General features: G+C 40.7%; 1 protein-coding gene across 10 annotated transcripts in view; it reads right to left on the minus strand.

Annotated features, from left to right (window-relative positions):
* Nucleotides 1-25,142, minus strand: part of ATP2B2 (ATPase plasma membrane Ca2+ transporting 2) — a 378,523-nt gene that overhangs the window by 278,420 nt on the left and 74,961 nt on the right. For all 10 annotated transcript variants that reach the window (XM_079316715.1, XM_079316719.1, XM_079316749.1 and 7 more), the window contains exon 2: nt 2,420-2,471. The gene's annotated coding sequence lies outside the window, so the exon portion shown is untranslated. The remainder of the gene's footprint in view (nt 1-2,419; nt 2,472-25,142) is intronic.

Genomic DNA, 25,142 nt, shown 5'->3' on the forward strand with positions numbered 1-25,142 from the left:
GGGTTTAAACCACACTGCAAGCTGCAGCCTGATAAAATTATTTTGAAAAGTTCAGCATCATCTAGAGTGAATAAATGTTAGATAATAAAAGACTAACTGTGTGATTATGGTGTAGATGTGTGGCTTACCCTTGATTCCCTGAAAAGCCATTTCTGTTTGCACCAGTTCTTCACACAGGACAGAACTCTGCCAATAGAATCCAAGCACAAAACTTGTGCTGCAGTACTTTCAAAAGTGTGGTAACTGATTTCAAACCAATTGTGCTGATAGTTTGATCTCTCCAATTGCTTTTTCATCCTCATTAATTATTGTGAATATAATAAAAGGAAGCTCCAAGCAGTTTTATCTGGCTATAAAGATTTCTTGCCACTGGATTTGCAATTCCTCTTCACAAATTATTTTGTGGGCAGAATTTTTAATGCTCTGTTTTAATCATAATTTTCTTCCTCTCAACATCATAAAATGATTTTTTTCCATCAAAATCAGAAAAAGTTACAGTTCAATTCATCTGGGGGTTTGTGCTAGCCTTGATAAAATGTATTTTTAAAAGACAAACAATAACACTGTCAGACTTGCCTGACTCAAAAGCAATTTGCATTAGTAAAATTTTACTGTAGGCCCTTGAGATGACGAGTTTATTGTATTTGCTGTAAAAAATATTTTAGCTGAGCAATGCCAAGCTTGGGGCCTTCTGCAGTAATTGTGGCAAGAAAAATTAGCAAGAATGCTTCAGAGAACATCTGCAGGGCTTGCAGGGGATCCCTGCTAGATGGACCCCAAAATGAAGGACACTCCTATCCCACCTCAAAATACTGGTGTAATATTTTAAACCTGAGATTCTGAGGAAGTGAAGTTATTAATGGAACCATTAACTGCCTCTCTGGGGCTCCCAGGTTAATTAAATTCAGAGTTAGTGCTAGATCCTCACAGCCTTTCCAAAGCTCCAGCAGAACTGCTCCACGTTGTGCAGCACACTGTGGGCAAAAAACCCATGCATCACACAGAAAAGCTGCTAGAATGTCAGAAAAGTACAGGAAACAACACCAAAAAAAAAAAAAAAAAAGAAGGAAATAAATGTTGGCATTAAAGACCTGACAGATGTTAAGGTTTTTTTCTTGCATCATGTCTTGTTGCAGAGCACTGAGTAATTAAATGTGATTTCAACTGAGCAAGGGCTTGTCCTTAAGCAGGGGCTGCTGGAGACCCCACAGGGCAAAGCTCTGCCCTGGAAGGGGGATGGTTATTGGTTATTGATTATTGATTATTGATAATTGATTATTGAAACACCATTATTGCCCGCTTTCCTCCAGGAAGCTGCAGCACATCTGTGGCTCTCAGAAATGCCAGGGAGCTCAGATGAATTGTCTATTGATTAACCAAACACCTTAATAAGGCAGATTTCCTGACTCATCTAGGGTGAACTGTGGAAGAAGATTAAAAATCTGTGTCCCTTAAAGCCTTGGCCCCTCCTCTGACATCCCTAAGCCCATCAGCAAGGAAAAGCTGTTTATTAACTTCTGCTCTCAGGGGTGGAGGTCATCAAGCAGCTCAAACATCCTGGAACAGGCAAAAGGAGATCTTAGGAGGAAAAAAAAAAGAAAAAAGTAAAATGGGGGGGAAAAAAGGAAAAAAAAAAAAAAAGAACAGTGGAACCCCATGAGGATTACCTACTTCCAGTTAAAAGCATGAAGGAAAATAATCAATTTAAAATATGTATCAGTATGCCCAGAAATACAAAAGTTATAAAAAAAGCAGAACACAGTAGGAAACCATTTGATAAATGTGAAACCTAATCCCAAAAGCTGATTTATTTTCATATCATAATAAAAGGGATAATTTGCTGGTACTTGGAGGAGAAGGGAAAGAGAAGGAACATGTGCTGCTGAGGAGCAGCACAGGGGCTTCTTTTGCCTATACAAAAAATGAGTTTATGAAATATATTTAACTGAGTTATTTTAAGAAGTGCCAAAAAGTTGGCAGCCACAGAGAATTCCTTAACATAGCTAAAGAGCCTGAGGATTTGGAGCCAGGACAAAACAGGATTCACTGGACCCAGGCTGGGCATTTTGTGGTGCTGTTTGTACATCTCCTCATGTGGGGACTGTCAGGAATTGTGGTGCCACTGATTATTTCAAACTACAAAACTGCCCCATCCTGCCCTGGCTGCAGTTTTGGCCATGACCACTGGAACTTTGAGTCCATTATCAGATCCTTTATAGGTTCTTAAAACTCATTTTGCAGCAGTTGTTGTAAAAAAAACCCAGAGATTTGTCAATAATTCAGAAAAAAAAAAAGACTAAACTCATGTCCAGATTTTTCTGATGATTTCAAATGATTGATTGCTAAAATGACATGATATCCCTTTGATGTAATAACCCCTGGAATGGCAATGTGGACAACAGGAGGAAATCAGGCTCACCATGAACATAGAGCACCAGGCAACGAGATCTTCGTGTCACAGCATGCAAGACCTGATAAAAACAAAGAAAAAAAACCAGTTTATATTTTGGAAATTTAAATTATTAATGTAAAATCAAATAAAAAGGCAGTTCACATTGAAAAGCAGATGGTTTCATTTAAATCCAAATAGGTTTATTGCACAATTAACAAAATTAAGCGCATTTCTTCTGTAACAACAGAAAATTTAAAAGTGACTCTTAAAAAAATGAAGTCCTACACACCTTCAAAAAATAAGATATAGCACACCTTCCAATAGAACTTAAACACTAAATATTGCCTAATTCCAGAAAAATCAAACTACTAATGCACACAAAAGCTATCATACTTGTTGCCAATTATAATTATTTTGTAGTAGCATTCAGATATACAAGTATTCAACTGATAACCTCAATTTTACTTAGACTCAAATACCTTGAAGGAAAATTTTTATTAAATAAATACATGAATGAATTAGGACACATGAGAGTTTTCTTCCCTTTGTATTGGAGGTGAAGCCAACACCTCTTCCAAGAATCCCATCAGCACAAACACACAGGTGTCACAAATCCAATGCCAGAGCAAAATTTTCAACAAAGGATCAATTTCAACCCCTTCTGGGGGTGATTTGAAGACAGCAGAGAGAGAATCCTGAGTGCAGCACATTCATCAAGACACAGCTTACCAAGCAATCAAACACAGCCCGAGCTGCTCGGGGAACATCTCCCAAACCAGTGGATTTATGCAGCAGTGCCAGCCCCCTAAGAGCTCCAGCACACAGAGATCCAACAGCAATTCCTCTCCTGACTCCTCAGAGCACTTCAGAGCATCACAGAGGGATGCACAAACAGAATGGATGTGGTGCTGTTCAGAGCCAAAAGGAAATTCCTGGAGTCGCCGGGTTCCGCCGAGAAACCGCTCGGTCAGAAACTCAGAGGACAACACGAGAGACAAAGCTGGGTTAGGGAGGGGACACATCAGGAGTTGAATTGAAATTTGGCCAAAAAAATAGAAAAAGAAGGGAAAAGGAAGCCTAACCCACTTGATTGAAGTGCCATGTAAGCACTACAAGAGATAAAAATACCTCTCTGCCCCACCAAGCTGACAGAAGTGCTTGCAGGAGTTCCAAGGCAAACATCTTGTTCAACCACCTGGGCTACCAACATCTCTTTAGCACATTTATTGCAGAGATTCCCCCATGAAAGCAGCTAAAAACCAGAGCTCTCTAACCATGAACTGCACACACAATGCCCGAGCTGATCAAAAAGCAAATCCATCTTCTCCAGGAGGTGACAATGCAATCCCTGTATGGACACCAGCCCCCAAAATCAGCAGGTGACTCCAGGAATCAAACAGCAAACAAGGAGACACTGCAGGGGGGAATACCCAAATGCCAGAGCTTTGGAGTACAGCAAGTCAGGACATCTCCATCAGAGGGGATGGAATTGGAGCAAAGTCAATTAAATGAGTGAGAAGGGGACTCCCAGCAGGAGTCAGGGATGGAACACTTGGCTCTGTCCTGACTAAATCCCAGTTCCAGCAGCTCTTCAGCTGTAAAACCCTTTGAGCCCCACAGTACAGGTGTGTCCTTAAACCTCCTGCATCCCTTTGCCTCAGCAGTAAAGTTGTCCCACTTCTGTGAGATTGATTTTGAGTATAAATTCAGAGGATGACATAAAAGTGCTCAAACACTGGGCTGATAAATTAAAATAAATGTCCCATCAGTATTCTCAATATATTTCTCTGATTCTATAAAGACTCAACATTTTCAGCCTGGGAAGAACAACAAAACTAGAGTCCAGGAGTAATCAATGCTACTTTTAAAATGCCTTTTTGCTTTAATTAGGGATTACTTAAACCTCGGCCAGATCAATATTTATTTATTCTTTCATCTGGCTTTCCCAGAGTTTTTGAAAATTATAGTTGTCAAAGGTACTGCATAGTGCTGTAAAATTCCCTGTGAAGGAGTTTCATGTAAGAAAGCCAGTCACTCATGAAAAAAAATTAAAGTCATACAAAATTTACAGTTAAATAAAAACCTTTGTGCTTCATTCATTTCCCTAAATAGCTTAAACCCTTGCTGGAGCAGAAATTCAGTGTGCCTGCAAATCAGTTATTTGCTGCAGCTGCCTAAAAATATGAATAACCATTTAAAAATGGATAATCAAAGAATTTGCTAGAAAGAAAAGAACCTTAGTGATTTTTCAGACTGGTTTTGATCAGGGAAAGGTTTCACCTTCCCCAAGTAAAGATGGAATTATAACAAAATAGCTAAATTCCCATTTATCCAATATCCAAAAATCTGGAAGTCACAGAGGTGGCAATGGTGGGTTCTTCATCAACAAACCCATTTCCTATGAGAAGGAAAATAGATTCTGTTTGGGGGATAAGGGCATACCCTTAAGGGAAACTTGATTAAGTATTACAAGAAACTTCTAAAAGGGGAGGGAAACAAAAGGATCATTTTTCTGTCAGCCAGCTCTGGGATGCTCAGCTGCCGCCAAACATCCTGAGAACTTTTTATTTATTTAAAAACAAACTCACAGACACTTCTCTTTATATTTGGGGCTGCTGAAGTGGTTCACAAAGCAAGGCAGAGCAGTTGCAGCCTCTCCCAGCCCGGAGCTGCAGCCCTGCCAGGTGTTTCCACACAACCAGAACCCATCACCACTTCTCACAGAGACAAGAACAGAACTACGAGGGCTCCAGGTTGAACCTGATGGCAAATTGTTTGCTTTATTTTTTAAATGCTGATGACCAAGGTCCAGCAAATATTTAATCATCTCTTAAAAACCCAAGTGTAATGCTGCAGTTAAACGCTTTAAGTCAGTTTAGTGCTGCTGAAAGGGTATCATTTCCCCAGGATTCCGTGGCAATTAGGAGCAGCACTCAGTAGGGCTATTTTTAGCAAGTGCACCTCATTCACACGTTTCCCAGTGCTGCTCAGGGATCACTGATCTATATGCATGACTGCAGAGATAAAATCTGGCAACACTCTTTAATAACTGTTTAAGCTGTTCTAGGCGTGTTTCGAGCAATGTACAATTATTCCAACACCTAAAAAGAGCTTTTCCACTTGCAGGATTTTCCACTACTCAGTATGTGCACCCTTGCAGTTGGATAGTTAAGATTTTCCATTATTTCCTTTATTTCATTTACACCTTTTCAGCCAGTGGACAAAGAAGGTATCCCTGCCCATGGAACTGGATGGTCTTAAAGGTCCCTTCCAAACCAAATTATTCTGCTCTCAAAAGATACCTAAGATGGGATTTGCAAAGGCTGCAATGAGAGATTTTTATCCTGATGCACAAATTCATGAGGATACAGATGAAAAATACATCATTCATCAGCACATATTTATATAAATATTGAGAATGGTCACCATAAGATCTTTAAGATTTTGTTAAATTTTAGTGAGCATCAGGATTTGGCATGCCACTGAACAAAGCCAAACTTAAATCTGTAGCTTGGTCAGGGTTTGTGTTTTTCAATTTACAACAAATTCCAGTAAGATGTTCACTGAATCACCACTGAATTTCTTCCTAAATGTCCTCAAATGCTGCTGCTGCTGTACAGTGCCATTTCTTAGGATAAACAAAACAAATTGAATTTATTCAAATTAGCATGGATAGAGATTTTGAATCAAGTCTAGCACTTCTGTTAATATAAAAGGTGACAGAGCTTTGGGTGAGGCAGGGGTAAATAAAAGCCAGCAGTGTTAGGACATCTCCAGAAATGTCCTGCTGGCCATGCTTCCATCCATGCAGTGGAAGAGACTTCAAAACCCTGCTCCACCTGGCTCTGGCACCCCAGGACAAAGTTTACTAAAGTTTAAAGATGGAATGAGTGTGGCATTAGCAAGAAGACCATCATGAACTGTCCAGCTGCAATTCAAACTGGTGGAGAAATGAAATCACAATCCCTGAAAGCCAGAGATGGGACAACAGGAGAGAAACCACAGTGGAAAATGCACGCATGGAAGGAGGAGAAATCACTTAATTTTCATTAAATGGCCGTTTTGAGGGCTTTGTCCTCCCCTAAACCCCCTGCAATAGTGATACAGATCTCTACTACACCTTCAACTGCTCCCACCTTCCATAAGTGCAGCATTATTCCAAGTTTAGCTCCCAGTGGGAGATGCATCTGTTTCTCCCCTATAATTCCCCAGGATCTCAGTATCTGTAATTGCAGCACTCCAAAACCAACCTGGCAGCCACCGTGGCTGCTGTTTTTGTCAGACAGAGCAGCAAAGCCTCTCCCTGGCTGTGCCACATCCACTGTCAGCTCTCCTGGGGCCGGGAGCTGAATATCAGAAAATCAGCTCCCCTTGTTCTGGCAAAGGAGCCAAAGATGTTCTTCTAAAGATGTTCTCCTGACTCTCAGCCCAGTCCTCATTGGAAATGGGAGCTGCAAACACTGCCCCACAGCACTCAGATTTTGAAACATGCAAACCTGGTACTTATCTTATTAAACTTACTGGCATTAAAATAAAAGTGACATGCCAGGCACCTTGAGTCACTCTTGGAAAGAGTGAAGAAGAGTTCTAGAAAAGGGTTGTAGGCACCAAACAGACAAGATGGCTTTTCTGCTTGGTCATGCAAGTTCTGGATGGTTATTTAAAATCATCCCATGTGTTCTGTTTGCAGACCTGAGGTGACTGATGTCCTCCCTCCATCCCTGACCTGAGCTGGTGAGGACAGAGAGCAGCAGAGCTGCAGGTAAAAATGTTCCTGAGCAATGTCCCTGCGCATCTGTCAGAGCCTCTGTCACACAGGAGCCCTGACTGACACATCACAATGTGCTGGGGACTTTCTCTGGGGAGGTTTGGTCAATGAAAGTGTTGCTCTGATGGAGGAAAAGGGGGAAAAAATCGGATTGGGTTTTGGCTTGGGGCTTTCTGTTGGGTGGGGTTTCCCCGTCTTTCTGTATTTCTTTACCTTGTCTTTATTTTAGAAGTGCAGAGTTTGAATGATAAAAGTGATTCACCACCTGAGAAATTTCACTGACTTCAAACCTCAAGTGTTTCATACAATGACTATACTTAAGTTAATTTAACATAAAATACACTAATGAACAACTCTACCAAAATAATACAGTAGATCCAGACAAATTTGGCTCAAATTTCTTTAGGTGCAGTGTGATTTAGATGTTAATCTGCACTGTCTTTGGTACTGTTAGTAGCTTAAGACATGCTGGTTAATCTATTTTACCTTAAGGCCATCTATTACAGATTTAAAACAGGGAAGAAAAAAAACCCCCAAACATGTAAGGGTCTTTCAGACAATAAACATTCTGTTCCCTAGAGGTATTCAGCTTCAAAATAAATAATGAAACAGGGATTTAGGATTTTAAGTGCTGGGATCAAAGATATGTATTTCATAAGACTCTGGGTGATGTCCAGCCTTCATCTGCCTGAACACTGATCATATCCCAGGAGATGGGAATTTTGTTGTTCTGAATTTGTTTTGGTTATTAAAAAATTCAGTAGCTCAAAAGGCACAGTAATAGCTTTCCCTCAGTTATATTAGGCATATATTTTCTAAATATTCCCTTTTATTTCTAACAAATGAGCCTGGATTTGTAGCAGAACTTGAATATCAAAGAATATGATACAATTACAACCCAGCTTATCTGCAAACTCCTTCATGGCTTGTATTTACCAGCACTTCATAAACTACAGTTATTACCAATCCCTTTAATAATTTGGTTTTCTGATTCTGGAAGATTATCTGGGCCAGAAGAATCCTCAGATAATAACTCTGTGATGTTACAGAGCTTTACAGTTGTATTAAATATAGGTGCATCAATTTTTTCAACCAGAGATCCAATAACACTTTTGGACAGTTTAAGGCTGTGCAATAAACACCCCATAAAAACTGATTGAAACCCAAATAATCTCATAAAATCTGAGTAAACATAAATCATGTTTGGAAAACAAGGGAGTTATTAGGAAAAAACCACATATTTTCCTATATCTGAAAGCACAAGCCAAGAACTAACAAAATGCTGCTTTTCTGGCATTCCCAGGGAGTGATCCCTCATTGCTGTCCCTGCAGAGTCCCAGGAAATGGGAATTCTGTGCCCTGATTTAGGAATGGCAGTGACACCAAGCCCCCAGCACCACAGCAGAGGCTCCTCATGGGGGATGAGCAAAACCACAAAGCCAAGAACTTGATTTAGCCAAAAATACAAGTTGCTGGCTTGTCCCAGTAAATGACAGGTGTAGTGAGCAGAGCCACCAGCAGGTATTTGCTTTTAGGCAGCATTTGGAAATGAAACTGGCTCTGGGAAGGAGGAGTCAATCATTCTTCCTCAGTGGTCTCAAACTCAGCAGCCAGGAACAGTTCCATCATCCCAACCCTGTGCAAAGCTGTTCCATCTCATTTATAATCCCTCAGCATCTCCCCACAAAGCAGAGTCCAAACACCCTTTCCACTGCAGCCACTCTGAAATAGGAAACATTCCTCCCAACTTCCTCCCTGTACCACTTGCCATTGGTCCTGAGCTTTAATTCCTCAATTTTCTAATGAACACAGCCCCATTCTCTCCTTAATAAATGCAAATGTACTACAAGAATTTCCAAAGCACTGAACAAAACTTGATATCAATTTCTAATTAGAAATCTCTGCAGAAGCTCTGGAAATCTCAGCCTCCTCTCTGTGATTCTGTTAAAAAAAAAAAAATCCACCTAAGTGGTCGTAGAAATGTGTATTGTATGAATGCATTCTTTTAATTTATTCCTGAAGAAATATTTTTAAAGGCTGCTCAGTGACAGAGGATTTAACACAGTGTTATGCAATAACTGGTTCAACAGCTTCCCCCACCATGTACTCTTCTCTGCATGTAAATTTTTTTGAAGTTATTTCTAAGGCAATAACTCGATATCAAAAGTTTAATTTCAGAGTGTGACAGATGACAAATATCTTCTCCCTATTTAAGTGCTCCCCCCACAGTGCTATTCTTGTCTGTGCAGAATATAAATGACCAGCTGAAGGCAAAAGAGAAAAAAAAGCCAAAAGCATTTTTCAAGGTTTTACATTAAAATCCACGTTTAAGAGAGAATTAATGAGGGACAAAGAAGTTACCCTCCCTGAATTATGCTGATCAAAGTAAATTTCTTCAGAAGCTTCAAAGATTTGCTTAGCAATAAATCACTCATGTCCCCTCCCAAGGAAAAAACAAATTATGTATTGAAAATTTGGGTTAGCTACAGATTACTGTAAATACATTTATGACACTGCAACAAAGGTCTGCTGCCATGTGCACAGGAAGGAAAATTCCTGCAACATTCTGCCAGTAAAAAGGACTGCACTGAGTTCAGCACTCAGTTCAGTGTGTGTTAGGTGCTGAATTTGGCCACACTCAAAAGCTCTCAGAGCTGCAAGGCTTCCTGTAAGAAAGATGAATCAGCCTTAAATTAACCCAAAATGTGGAGTGAGGCTGGTAACCTTTTAGAAATGCAGAAAGAGAGGTTTTAACTCTGCCAAGAGAGTTAAAGTTCACATGGCCATCTATGATATTGCCTGGAAAGGCTGACCTGGAACAGAGACTAACCAAAGCAAAAGGAATAGAACAGGTATTTATTGAAAGGATATACCTTGGGCAGTGCAAAAGCCTGGCTGGGGCTACACCCAAATCTAATCCAAGATGGACTGTGGTCATGAGTTTTACACTTTTGTAAGTTTTGGTTCATCTACACACTGGTGTTAATTGCCCAACCACAGCTTCAGGCCATGAAGTCTCAGCCCCCTGGCCTGCCTCTTTCCCTTTGCTATTTATACTTTTTGGGAAATAGTTGTTGCAGCTCAGCTAAACACCCTCTCACCGGGAAAAAGCTACAAAAGCACAGATTGCAGCAGTTTGCCAGGCAGGCAGATCCCAAGAACAACCCTGAGCATCTCACTGGGAATTCAGAGAATGAGCAGCATGCCCAGTATTTCCCACAAAGTTTTAATATTTCTGCTTTTTACTTTATCCATATCCCTTCCTTCAGGGATGCATCCAAACATCCTGGATCTGAGAGAGGGTTTACCACCTCCCTAATCACACAGCAATGGTTAAACTGCTTTTCTGATAAAGTTTTCTGATAAAGAGGTGATTTATGCAAAGACGCTTTCCAACATTTTCCCAAACTGAGTTCAATGTAGTTGTGACAGGCTGGTTTCCCCATCACTTATAGCAAGCACACACATTAATTACTCATTACAAATTGTTATGGATTACCCTGCAAGAGTTCAAGTTGTAACGTGTATCTTGCCAGTATAGTTCAGTTAGTTACACAGGTTTTTAAAAAGTTTAATTTAAATTTTCTCTGATTAAATAACACACTGAAATTATTTCCATGGCACATCCAGAAGTGGTTCAAGGTGAATTATTTTTATTCAAAAGCAATCAGGACATATTTTTCAATTCAAATATAATGAGATGCCAGTGAAAAAACTTCCTGGTGGTTGACAGGTGACACCATTCCTAAACTATTCCTTTTACTTTCAGTGGATGCACCTACGAAAAAATTCTTACAAGAGCTGTTTGGAAAAATACTGGTTTGTTACTGGGATTTTAAGTTGTGTTAAACCATTCTCTGCAAGATTGTCATAAAATAATTCCCTGGAGCACACCAGCAAACCCTCTCTGTACAAACCAGGTGATCAGAACCTCTCTAAAGGTAAAGCAGGGCTCTTCCAGCACAGTGTGAAGGATTTTAAACCATTCCTTGGGTCTCAAGCCTTCTCCTGCACAACTTTCCCCCACACCATTGTCACAAAAAGGCAAAGCTGACAGCTCCCCAGGCTGCAGCAGGAAACCACCCACACACAGATCCAGAAAAGCTCAGCCTGGATAAGCTGGGCTGTCCTGGTTTGGAGGACAGGTGTCTGCCAATAAAGGCAGAACTTCTCTTTGAAATGGAGAATGTAAACCCCCTCCCTACAAATTATTATAATTTTGAAATTAAGGGGCTCTCAGGTAAAGATATGGGAATTAGGAATATCAATTATTTACTAGGAAAATTAAAATAGAAATGCAGTATTACAAAGAACAATCCCCAAACCCTGCCAGAGTCAGAATCCAAGCTGACACCCGTCAGTCAGTCAGGGTGGTGGCACAGTCCCATTCAATGGTGGCTGCATCCTCCTGCAGGGGCAGATGTGGTTCAGCTGGAGCAGTGCTCCTGGAGAAGGTGCAGTTTCCTCTGAAGCTACAGGGATGGTGTGGAAAGGTCTGGCTTTCCTCTGGAATCCAGTGGAAAGAAGGTCCCTTGGTGTCCAAAATCTCAGTTTTTATCTGGGTAGGAAAGGCTTGGCTGCTCCCCTGGCTGGAGCATCTCCCAGTGGGATGATGGAATTTTATCAGTCATGCACTGGGACTGAATGGCCATGAACAGGAGATATCTCCTGAAGGGAGGATGGGCTGTGGGAAGATAAAGATGATTGCCCAGCTGTTTTAAAGATGGCCCATTAGCAGATAATATGTACCAGGGGATCAGGGGCACTGCCCCACCCGGGTCAGCAGATGGGACAGAATCCACATTGCTGGGCACAGCCTGGATTGCAACACAAGACATGGGCTCTCCTGGCCAGCCTTGCTGTGATGTCCTGCTCTTCCCACGGTGCTGGCACTGGCAGGATCTCCCTCTGGGGACCCTGCAGCTGGCACTGGTGGCTCCTGCTGCCAGCCCCCTGAGCCCAGGGATACAGAAGAGTGGCTGCAGCACCTTCCATCCCAATCCAGCTCCTCCCCAGAACACATCCTGCTCTCTGTAGTGTCCCCAATGTGTCCAGGCAGCCAAAAGTAGGACAAGTGAGCTGCTCCCCTCTGATGGGGGTTTGCTGGACTGCAAATGGAGAGGAAAATGGGAAACCACATATTTATTCCTCAGGGGAGTAGCACAAAAGATGATTATGCTACCTTAGCTTCCCAAAAATCACCTTGTCTCAAGATACCCATCAGTCACTGCTATTTTCACAGCCATTGGGACATATTTCAGCTTAAATTTCCCCTGACAAGGGGTTTTTACCTCTGTAAAATGTCTCAGTTTCAAGGAAAACTTCCCTTATTATGGATTAGGGAAAAAAACTCACATACACACACAAAACCACAAAAACACACAAGTGCTCAAACTATTTAAGAGAAAACCATAAATACAAATTGCCATGGCAAAAAGACATAAAATTTGTAATATTTTCAATCTTAGCAGACTTTCATAATGTCACTACTATTTTCACAACCATTAGAAGACATTTCAGCTAAAATTTCTTGTGACAAGAGGTTGTTTGGTTTTTTTTTACCTTTGTAAAAAATCTTGGTATTAAAAAAAAATCCCTTATTATGTATTAGAGATTCTTGGTTTTACTGACTCTTTCTGTGCAAAGGAATCAACACTAGAATTCCTTGCTATGGATTAGAGATTTGGGGGTTTAGTGAATGTCTTTCTATGCAGAGAAAGTTCTAGTTTAGGCTACACAGCAGCATAAACCATTGTTCAAGGTAATTTCCAGCCACATGAACAAGTGCTTGAGGACATACAGGCATAAAATGATCCTGTTTTAAATGTTCTAACTCTGTAATATATTTGTCTTCTTCTTCTGATAAAGTGTGCTTGTTGACAAGAGAAAACTGGAGGAGAGATCCAAGAAAATAAAACCCCTGCCATCAACTACAGAAAATGTAACATGATTTCTGTTGTACCAGAGATTAGAGATATTAAATGCAAATAGATGCAAAAATGCTATTCACAAAGTGATTTGGAGGCCTTGAATAACCTTTTTTGGTAAAATGTGTCATTCACAGAATAAATGCAGATATATCACATTGTAGCTGTGATATATTGAATTGTAAGTGACATATTGCATTTTTTAAGAAATTTTTGGCCCTCATGTGAGACCATCAACATCCAGATCCCCAGAGGCTTCAGCATTCACAGAATCCTAGGAAGGTGCTCAGAGAAATTTATCAGTGATGATTAAATGGTGAAAATGCTTTAAGATTACTGCAAATTCCACTTGGTGGCAAATATTTAACTTTACACAACAAGCACCCACATGCCAAATTAAAGAAGCTGAAAACCAACACAAAACTTCATTATCAGTCTTCTCAACATGGAGAAATGAGACAGCAAATACAAGTTGGCAAATAATCAGATCTATTTTTTAGCAACTGCAGGCAAAGGTAGAAATACATCAAGTAAAAAAAAAAAACTGGAAGCAAGAGTTGTGCAGCCCAGAACCCCTGCAGATGATCATTGTGTTGGGCATTACCTGCTATTTATAAATAATGGCATCATTACTATCCCAGGTTTCCCCCATGGATCCCTCCAGACAACAATTCCAGGTGTTTCCCCACTGCTGTCACCACTCCTTCAGCTCCTGAGCCATGAGAAAAGCCCCACTCACAGGCACCTCTGATCCCTGCAGTGTGCCAAGCTTTGGTTTTGGTTTGCAGTCTGGGCTTGATTTACTGCCTGAAGACAACTCCTCTGACACTTCCAGTACTCCCAGAGAATTTCTGCAGCATCTAATGGGGCTGCAAAGAGACCCCAGAGGGCATTGGAATCCATTCCCTCTGTCCTGTCCCTCCATCCCTTGTAAAAATTCTCTTTCCATCATTTTTGTGGGCTCCTCCAGGTTCTGGAAAAGGTCTCCTGGCAGCTCCTCTGTTTGGCTTCAGGGTACAACTTTTAAAAAAAAACACAAACCAAAAACAGAAAAGCACAAAACTGCTCAAGTTGTTTAAGGGAAAAATCATAAGTACAAATTGCCATGGCAAAAAGCAAAAAATTTTTAGTATTTTCAATCTTAGCAGATTCTCATAATTACTTGTTCCCTTAGTAGTAAATCCCACCCCCAAACAGTACCTCCTATATTGTACTAAGTGCTAAGGGCTAGAAAGAGCATATTTTCCCAAACATTTCTCACATGAATAATAGCACATTATATTTGCTATTTGATACATTTATAGTGGCACACTAAATATTCACTTATGAAAAAGGCTGGATTTATTTCCAGCATATAAAAGTTTTCCATCCACAGGGGACCAAGCTAATCATGGTCCATTCACCCACTGGAGTCAAAACATTTCTGTCAGACAGTTTGATTATTTCCCACTGAGAACACATGGCTCTTGCCTCCAGATAAATCTCCAACATGAGTTTAAGGAATAAAAGGGTTAACAAGGACCCAGGTATTCTGACACAAAGGCATATTTCTTCACCAGTCCTATTGCCACAGGCCAAAAGAATATATCAAATTTCCCACCAGAGTGACACATAGCAGAATGCCCCACATTTCAAAGCAAGGATGCATTAACTTCACTTAAATTTCTCTGCTCCCATTTTAGGTACTTACATGTTTAGCCTGATAGTGGATATTTTGTCTTGCTACACTCCACTCCCACTTCTTACTCTCCCTGCTTGAGACTGAACTTCACTCACAAATGGACAAAATGGGCAGGTTTTGGATGAGCAGGGAAGAAGATGATTGTTTGGGGTTTTTAAGTAAGTCCATTTTCAGCTGTCTCAAAGTGACCATTTCAAATCAGCAACAAGCTTTACAGCAGCCTTGGTCTTTATCTTTTCATTTACTTGCTTTTATTCCCCTTAAACCAGCAAAGTAAAAAGCTTTCAGGGATTTCCAGAGTGACCCATAGTGATCACTGCCAAATGGAAAATGTGTATTTTATTGTAATATCCTATAACCAGGATCCTGTTGCAAAGGAATACTCTGTATGAAGCAGACATTTTCCCTTAGAAGTGAAAAAAAGATTCTTTCTTTCTTATTTTTTAAATGAAAACTTCTTCCTTACAGTCCATGTATTATTTTTGTGTAATGTAATAATAAATGTTGCCTCCTCAGAGAGCTTTTCTGGAGCACCTGAAGATGCTATTTATCATTTATTACAGTATGTTGTGCTTTTAGAACCAATGTAAATATAACATAACCAAACCCAGCCTCCAGTGGAAAACAGGAGCTGTGACAGGACACAAATCTCTGGCTCGAGTGGCAGCACAGCTTCCTGATATTTGTGACAGGAACTGTTCACAGAGGGTAGAAATAGATGGTCTGACTTGTCTAGACATGGAGATTTGGGATAAGAAATGAACAGGACCCACAGGATTGTTGGAAAAGCTTCCAAGGGGGTTGAATCCACCTGAGCCCATTTCCTCTTGTTTTTTGGAGAAGAGACCGAGCCCACCTGGCAGGGAGCTGCTGGCAGGGAGTTGTAGAAGGAAGCTGTCATTTGTCATGGCAAGACTTGAACACCCTGCACGAAGACAAAGCAGGGAATCTCAGGGCAGCAAAGTGTTCTCCAAGGCAGTAATCCCTAATTCTACAGGACACAGATCAATACTCCCCAGCTTTACGAGCTGATCTGCTGGAGTTATTGTTCCTGCTGCACCTTTAGTGCCCAGCAGAGAGGTTTAAATCAAAGCAGGGAACAAAGGAGGCTGATGTGGCCCAGGGGAGGTGTGGAGCAGACCAGGCTGTGCTGAGTGCTCAGCAGGGCTCCCACCACAATGGAGCAATCAGCCCTGCCACAGCAGCAGCAGCTGGCTCACCTTGCACTGACTGCAAGGGCTGCTCAGGGGGATTTGCTAGAAGTGAAGGAGGAAAAGGACAGAGCAGACCACCTGGAATCTCAGAATTCCTTCTGGAATACCAGCATTTGCAATATCACTGGCCTCACACGCAGAGGAACGGGGAAAGCCTGGCTGGTTCACACACAGCCCAAAGACAAAGCAGTAGCACCAGCTCCTGGGAGAAGCTGCTGAGCAAGGAAAGAGAAATGGCAAAATTAAACATTATCTTAGACAACCTGGGCTGAATATTGTTGCAATCTTCTATCAGCTTTACAATCACTTGCTCTTTGGTTTTGTTTTTGTTTTTTTTGGTTTTCATTTCAATGGGATCTTGCAAATCTCACTGAAGTGTAATAAAAATCATAGTGCTCCATGAACATAAACTAATAAAAAAGTTACCATTTATTATATTACTTCAGTGAAACAAGAAATGGAAATTCTAATGTATCCCATCTGTCTAAATGGTAATGAGCCCTTGCACAACTCATTGCAGGGTCAGACTCCAGTATTTCCCTTTGGATCATTCAGGGCAAACAAAGTTCATGTCAGCTCTGGATCCAACAGCAGGAAGAGGCAAAATGAGCTGCAGTTCCCAAGGTTTTATTATGCTGATCAGGTATTTCTCAGGGTTTGAAGCCTCTTCAGTGTACAATTTGATTTACACAATCAGAATTTGGACTGAAACGTGTCTGCAGCTCTTGTTTCTCAGAATGCTGCTCCACCTGCCTGGAGAGTTTCTCCCAAGGCACATGGGCTTGACTCACTCTGCACTGGGAATATTGTGGCAGTCAAGAATTGTATTGACTTTAAAATTCAAAGTACAGAGCTTCTGCAGAGCATTTTATGTCTTTATAAAGATTTTTAAACCTAAATGTATATTTAAACCTGCAGTTTACTAACACTAGTTGGAAGCTTTTTTGAAATACAAGTAGTAATTTTTGAGTTCTGAAGAGTTGATTGCCCAAGCTGAATGATCAGGAGACAGCAGCTACCTGCATGCTTATCTTAACACATCTGACAGACATCCAAGCAGCTCCATTTAAATAAAACCAAAAAAAAGAAAGAAAACCAAGTAGACAATGTACAACATCTTCCTTTAAATAAAATAACAACTACAAAAAGAAAAGAAAAAAAACTTCACTTATTTTCCTACAGCACTTGACTATAAACTGATTTTGAAACTCAGCCCCAGCAGGCAGGTTTACAGAGCCTGAAACCAAACTGAGCATTATTTGTTTTCCTTTGCAGTGCTGCAGGACCAGCATCCAGAGCTTTGGCTCAGGTTTCTTTGATCCTGGAAAACCAGGTTCTGCCAAAACTGTTCAAACAGCCCTGCAGGGTTTAGGCTAAGCAAGGGAGGCTCATCCATATTCAGCAGAGCTGGAGGGTTCTTGTGCTGGGAGCCTCCACAGAAGCTTTCATGGCCCACACCTCTTGTGATGCCACCACCCACACTGGGCTTGCATGATGAGCACCAGCATATCAATGTGTGATCAATTAATTCATGAGAGTTTAATATGCAAAGGAAAGGTCAGCTAATTCCCTCACTGAGATTAAGAGACTTTTATCATTAGTGGCAGCTACAGGTACATCTGTGGTCCTGCAGCTCAAACACAACATATTAAGCCCATAGGCACAGACATCTACTAAAACTGCTCACAGGAGGATGATTTATCTTTTCACACTCACTTCCCACTAATTTTGTTACTGACATACCAGTAATTACTGTTTCTAAATGCCTTCCCTACCTTCTTCAATTTTAATTATACTGTGTCAGCACATAAAAATGTACAAACCATGCAGAAGACAAAGATGCATTTCCTACAGAGGCTCCAGAGCTTTCAAAAGAAGGAATACAAGAGCAAGGCCCCAGTAGGCAGAAGTCACCAGCTTTGCAGAGGGAGTCCCAGGCAGGGATAAAAATAAACTTGAAGTTTTGAAGGGCTGAAATAGAGGGCAAAAAGAGAACTGCACAAGATGTTTCCTGACTCTTACTTGCCTTGCTTCTGAGACTCATTTCCCCCTAAGAAATGGCCAAGGAAAAGGTTTGTTTGTCACACCAAATAGTCCAAAACCAAGGCTCCCAGTCAGCTTTTAAAAGCTTTTTCTCTCCTGTCCCCTCCAGCACTTCTACCACATCTGTATTACCTCCCAAGACCCCTTCCAATGGCAGTACATTAATTACAAAGGAAGCAATTTTTCCTTGCAGACCACTTTCCTGAAGAGAAACACATCAGTTCAGGATTTATCCCACAATCAGCTCCACCTCCAACCACCTTCTCCACTGCAGGAGAGATGTGCAGGCTCCTGTGATGTGCCATGGTTCATAAATCAGTGCAGAACAACCTCCCTGGGAGGAGCTCCTTATCAGGGGGACATGAAATAGTGTCTGAGAGGGATTCTGGTGGATCAATAATGATTTGTCTTTAACAGTGAGCTGAGGCCAGAGAGCCAGAGTCGTGAGGAAGATGGGATGCCACGATTCAACTTTCCCAGCTATGGTTAAGTTCATAAAAAGCTTCTCAATCAGACTCTCACCTGCTCCCCAGCTCCAGGAAACAGCATAACAAGCCAGGGACTGACAGGGCCTTTTTGGGAGCCCCTTTTCCCTCTGCCTCTTAAATAAGGTTGCCTTCCAGTTCTCAGCTATTAAGAATTCATTCCTCTTCCTGTGTGAGAGGGAATTACCTAATTCATCACAGCTCAGCCTTACCCTCATAACAGCACCTACAATCAGGGCATGTGTCTGTAATTCCTCCTCAGCAAGTTATCTTCTCCTCCTGACCCTTCCAGTCTCAAGGGAAAAGTCACTAAAGCTGTCAAAAGAAAGAGGTGGAGGCTGGATCCAAAAGGGAGCTAAAATTCCACTGGGCAAGGCTCAAAACCTGAGCCAGGTTTTACCTCATTTCTGGGTCTCTGCTCCCCAACAAGAGCCCAGTGCTGTTTTAAGGACACAGACTCCCTGGGGACATGGATCACAGTGCTTCAAGATCCACCAGGAACACACAAGTGTCTGAATCTGGAGTCCCCTCTCAGATCTTAGGAACTTCTTTTGATAAGGATTTGTAAAGCCTTCCCCACCTGAGGGAATGTTCCTCAGACTAATTTATCATTTGAAAGGAGCAAGGCATCACCTCCTGCCTTCAGCCCCTGCTATTGCAGCTCCCACAGCTTTGCTCAGTACTTTGTTATTTTCCATTTATCTGGAAGATAAATGACATTGTTCTCACTGAAGCAAGGTTGATACATGAAAGACAGTGCAGAGAACTCCTGCAATGATGTTCTTCATGCCATAAAAACCAAAACTGGTTTTTCTGCTTCCCTCTACTTCACATTCTTCCATGTGTCACTAAAAAGCTTTTTTTACCCAAGAGATCTCTGATGGACATCTGCATATTTATAGGCAAAGTGAAATTTCCTGCTTTGCCCACCAGTGACATTCAGTACTTACACTGTCTATTATTTATTTTATAAAAGATTCCTGAGGAAAGAAGGTAAATATTTTGGTCTAATGCCATTTAACACCATTTTCAAATTCTGCTGGTATGGTAACTTGTTGGCTGTGTTACTTAGACACTAATTGAGGACACATCAATTACTTAAGAGATTATACCAAAAATATCTTGGTGGAAGACTTTCTGTCATCTAATGAAGAAAAAAAGCTTTTTTTTTTTTTTTTAAGCTCCACAATCACCTTTTAAAATATAAAACAAACCCCAGTCTCATTAAGAGTGTACTGTGCAACAATTTAAAAGCCAACTGCTAGTTTCCCATTTTAGGTGCTACAACAAGGAAAATTTAAGTATTTCTCAAAGCCTGAAGATAATTTGGGAAATTTAAGACCAGTATCATTTTTGGAAGGGTTTTAGCAGCTAAGATTTTAATAAAGTATCAATTAAACTTTTCTCTATCATATTTAAAAATATGCAGAACTCAGCTCCAGGTCTGACTTCACAAGCATCCCAAAGTACAGGCTCTAGAAATAAAGCTGTTGCTGGCTTAGAAAAAGTGCATTTTCCCTGCAGGGTTTCAACAGTGACACACAGGAAGGCAAAGGCTTTTTCTGCAGGGTTTTGCTCCACAACAAATCAAAGCAAGCAGGCCCCAGTTCTCATCTCCCTCAGCACCCTGCAGATGCAGCTCCATTAGCATTCAACACACTTGAGCTCAGAAAAGGAGGATTTTGTATAAGTATTAATTATGCAAATTAAATAAGTGTGTGCTTTTAAATATATCTAATGTATGGAAATGACCCACAGTTATAACTTCACTTGAATTATTGTCTAATAATAGAGAGCTGCTGTTGCTGCAGGTACAGCCTATGGGGTGACATCTTCATTGGAGCCAACATTTCCAACGAAGTGGAGAGAGGAAGAAGGGGACAGGAGCAAGAACTTTTTTCTTTGCTACTTTGGCATCAAACCTGAGAAAAACTGAGCTGAAATCTGTGTACTATTGGCCAACACTTGCACAAGAAGCTGTGATAAATACAGATATAAATATTCTCTGGGCATCATCCTGGAGAAAATTCCTGGATTTGGGTGACTGCAACTTCAATCCCACCAGAATGAATCTGCTGCAACTCTGATGGTGCTCTGGCAAAATCCTACTGGGAAGGAGAGGAAAGGAGAAGAGAGGAGAAGGAAGGAGAAGAAAGGAGAAGGAAGGAGAGGAAAGGAGAAGGAAGGAGAGGAAAGGAGAAGGAAGGAGAAGAAAAGGGGTGTTGGAATGGACAAAGGAAAGGATTGCATAGCTGAACACTTTTTATGAGAGAAATGGGATGTTAGGATCATAAACACCTTATTCTGTTGAGAATTCAGCTAAAGGCAGTGGAATTTGCTTTATTATCCAATGACTGGTATTTTCCAGTCTCTAATCAGACCTGGGCAGAACAAAATCTATGATGAGAGAACATAATGGAACTTGAGAAATATATGATGGAGGAAATAATTCATGGTTTTGCCTTAAACCCTTTAATGGCCCTGCAATAATTTTACAATTAAAACCAAAACAAAGTACTTTTAGTGACTCAAACCCTTTCTAGAAAACATAAATTGATTAATCCATCATACTGCCATTAACCAATACTTAATGGAAACACCAAAAATATCTGGTTTAAAAGCTTGTTTATAAATTACTAATGGGACAGCTACTTTTATTTACTTCTAACTTTCAGGAATGAGTTAATGATAAAACAGAAATGCAAGCATATATAGAGGAACATCTGCTTGGGGTGACTTCATTACTACCACCCTGTGCTGGCTGTGTAAGGCTGTGCCACAAGTGTCACGTTTTTGGCATTTCTTGCCATGCCAAGCACACTGCTCAGCAGGATTGCATGAACATTTCCTCACTGTGCTGACAAACTCTCTGCTCCCAGGACAACACTCTTGGTGGGTGGAAAGCAATTTTTTTTTCCTTCACATTCTTCTGGTGATAAAGGCCAAAATGATTTCTTTTTTTTTTTAATTCCTGTTCTGTTTCTCCAGCACCATCATTCCTGAACTTCATGGTCCTATTATCCTGCCAGATTCCTTTCTCTTCTGAGTTTGACAGCAGCTTCTTCTCCATGAGCAACATCCCTCTCACTGCAGCAGCTGTCACACAGCTCAGGGATGTTTGATCAGCCAAAATCATTTGACAGCAGGAAGAGATACCTCATTTTTTGGATGAAGATGTGCTGTGCTGAACATCACAAGGCCTTCGATGATCTTCTCCATCAAAAAGCACAATCTGGGGGAGAACAGTTTCTCATCCATGAAAAAGATGATAACTCATTGCTGTAACCTGCTTCATATTTTTCAAACAGTGCTTTCTGCTGAAAAAAGGAGTGCTGTTTCTCAAACATTAATGTCTCTTCTCTTCCAAGAAAAAAAAAACACTTTATTCAGGAGGAGAAAAAAGAGCCCAGTGCCCTAAAGCAGATCTGAATTCTTGTTGATTATAAATGTCACAATACCTTGGCTGTTACACAACTGCTAGGAAAATGAAATGGCAATGCTGTGGGATTACTCACATGGAACAACCAATCCCCTGCTCTCTGAGGAAAAATATTAAACTTAGTTGTAAGCTAAATAAAAGTGGTTTTTGAGGAAATAGTGCATGGATATAACAGCAGGAGTGAAGAGACTGCTGGAGATGAGTATTTGTGTGGATTTAACTCTGGTTCAGATTTGCTTTTACACCAGTTGGGTTTCTAAATGGATCCATAAAATATGAGGCTTTGGTCACCCACATGGACCATCAGGACAGCATCTGGGAGAAGGAATGCCATGCATTAAATGGCTGTGGCAAAGAACCCTCCTGAGCAGCACAGTCCCAGCACAGAGCAGGGGAGGTGAACCTGCAGCCTTTCATCATTTTCCCAGTGACTGAGAAAAGCCTTTGCTTTGTCTCTGGCATGGATTGCTAAACCATTGTATCCCCGCAGAGAATAAAACTGGTGTTCCCTGTCTTCTCCAAGCCGTGGGGTTTGAGGTTCACCTGAGCTAAATTATTTCAGGCAGCTCTGATTCCAATGGCCCCAGCCCCTCTCCAGCTGTGACAGTTTGGATAATTGACTTCCAAAGCAGAATGGAACAGCACAGGAACATAAGCCAAAGCTCTCAGTAGCCAAAAAATCAGCTACTAAACTGCTGTCAACATACAGCAATAACCACCCCAGCTGTGCACAGACACCGAGTTATTGGGCTGGCCAAGAATTTTTCAGTTTGAATTTTGCCATGACAACAATCCCTGTATGGAACAACAAATGACAGACAGGTCCTTGTGACCCCACTCAGTTTGTAGTTTCAATGAGGCAAATTAAAAAGTTGGGCTGTGCCTTTCACACACACACACAGCCCATCCTTCTTCCAAAAGAGCTGCAAGTATCTGCACCAGCAGGAGCCAGAGGAAGTGGTGGAGCACAAGCCAGACCTGGGAAAACCTGGAGAACCACCCAGGGGTTGCCTTCAATTTATGCAAATGTTTGGTGGTGCCACAGAAAAATAGGGATGGACAGCACAAAACTACAGTGGAAATAAAATTGGGGTTTTTTTGCTTTTATCCTTAAGCATCTGACAGAAACCTCCTTCAGAAGAACAGAGATGAATCCTCAGCACCAACACCAAATTCCAGTTTGAACTTCTGCTGAAGGTTATTTTGCCAGAAAAAGCAATGGGCTTGCCTTGTTTGGTTTGCTTTTGTTTGATTTGGGGTTTAAGTCAATATGGTCTGCAAATAGTACAGCAAAAAAATTAAATAGTTCTAAAGGGAAAGGAAAGCTCTGTTTCACTTTTAAAAAGCCAACAGCATTCAATGCTCTGACTTCATCTCAAGGTTCCTTGAGATGTCTGTGAAATAACAGGGCACAGGGGCTGGGGCTGACAGATCAGATCCACCTTGAAGTATTATTAAACTCCAAAGAGCTGCCTCAACAAAGACATTTTCTAAATGAGTACAACTGTTCCACTGATGCAGGGTATCAGATCATACAGAGAGCGTTCCACACTTCAAAGGAAAAAGCCCTTCATGTTTCCTCTTATTATAATAATAATTATTGCTTTTCTTATAAGACATTTGGAAGCTACAGATATCTGTGAAATTTCAAACCTGCCTGCTAGCACTGAGGTTCTCTACAGCAGAGAGGTAAAAGCAGTTCTAAGAGACAGGTCCTAGAGAAACCACCTGTTTTCTGAGAGCTCTTCAAAGATTTATCATCTCTGCTGGCTTTTTCCCTGAGTTAAAACATCAATGTTACATCTGTAGTACAGATGCATATCACACTTCAGTTTTAAATTTGGAAATGAAAACTGATGGAAATTGCTTTTAAACTGTTCTCAAACTCACTTACCTGAAGTCACCAAGGCTTTTAAACAAAAGCAATAACAACAACCCAAACAAAAGCAACAAAAAGGCTGATTTACTAGAAAAAGTATTTCCAAATCAAGCACCACTGAAGCATGTTCAGACACTCACATTAATTTTTCCTTCATCAGACTCCACTCCTTTTCAAAATACATAACTAAGTCTAATACTCAAGCACTTCTATGATCACTGTGAAGAAGCTGGTAGACTCTAATTTGCCAAAATAAAATTGGAAAAGGAATCTAGTAAAACACTGAAAGAAACAGTCACAAACAGAATTACAACTGCTGGAACATGTAATAATGAAGGAGAGTAACAGGCTGAAACACTACAGAATTTTTAAAAAGCAATTAAATCCTAAGTACTAAACTCTCTTTACATCTCTTGGGATGCTTTGCAATTTCTGTTCTACAATATCAACAATAATTACACTCAAGATAAAGGTTCATTATCTGAGTTCTACAGTCAGGCACATGTATTTGGTACCTGCATTGTGACATTTTCTTGCGCCTGTTTCCATATGAAAATCCTGAAAGAAACAAGACTGTACAATATTTTCACATAAATGAACCTGGTCAAAATATTACTTCAAGTGCTAAAAAAACCTCGGAATTCCTAATGTCTAAAACATTGAAAAGTTTAGAAACTTAAAAATGTTCATGTAACCATAAAAGTTTTCCTAAAACCTCTCAGTTTCTCTTTACTCAAGGCAAGTCACATTCACCCTTGCCTGTCTATTAAAAAAAAAAAAAAAAAATGCAGCCATTAAAGGAGCACTTTCCAGCTGGGACCTTTCCAGTGACAACATCAAATATTCAGAGCAGTAATGCTCATTTTGATACATTGATGGTGCAAAATTGAGTTAAAATAGCAGAAGGTGCTGGACACTCTGAGCAGTGAGTGTTTGGAAAACTTACCCAAAATTTCCAGAAACACACCACTCCAGGATTAAAGGGTGTTTCTGCACAAATTCCAGTGGGTTTGGGTTCCCTGAAGCAAATTTCTGTATGGTAAAGTGTCATTGGCAAGGGACATAATTCTAGTCCATATGATTCTGGCTTTGGAACTTTTCATGGAGTTAAACTCCCTGCAAAATAATGAATTATGAATAACTGGGATTGATGCTACTGTTATGCATTTCAGTCACACACTGTAAGTAATAAGGTGAAATTATTGTGATTCAGGGACAAGAATGGAGCTGTCAGCTGCCTTGTGTCACTGTGAATGGCCTCACAGGTCACTCCTGCTCCAGCCATCCAAAACAATGCTGTGCATGTAACTGAAT

This window comes from Erithacus rubecula (genome assembly GCF_903797595.1).
Source record: "Erithacus rubecula genome assembly, chromosome: 13".
NCBI lineage: Eukaryota > Metazoa > Chordata > Aves > Passeriformes > Muscicapidae > Erithacus > Erithacus rubecula.